We start from the raw sequence: 403 nt of genomic DNA, 5'->3' as shown, positions 1-403 counted from the left end.
AGACAGGAAGAGAGAATTTACCTCCTTGGGGGGATGGCTGCACCACAATCTCTTCTCCTCCATTCTCCTCTCAGGATTTTGGTCATGCACGCACATGTGCCTAGTGTGAGTTTTAAACCACCAGGTCCAGGACTCAAACCACAGTCAACGATGTGGAAGTCCAGTGACAATCATTATGCCATCTGCTGGTCCCATGAATGACAAATCTTAACAAAAACTAATTGTTCATGAGACATTTTCAAACTTTTAAAATAATAATTACTTAATTTTATGTGTCATTATTATTATTGGGTTGTTTGAAAAAGTCATAGAAAAATGTATCATGACTTTTCTGATGACTCAGTATTTTTAAATTTGCAACAAGACATGTGCATTCCCCAGAGAGAGGCAGAGAGAGAAGGAG

Source organism: Tupaia chinensis, unplaced genomic scaffold (genome assembly GCF_000334495.1).
Source record: "Tupaia chinensis unplaced genomic scaffold, TupChi_1.0 Scaffold000272_1, whole genome shotgun sequence".
NCBI classification, from domain to species: domain Eukaryota; kingdom Metazoa; phylum Chordata; class Mammalia; order Scandentia; family Tupaiidae; genus Tupaia; species Tupaia belangeri.
Note: the sequence above shows the minus strand (reverse complement) of the source record.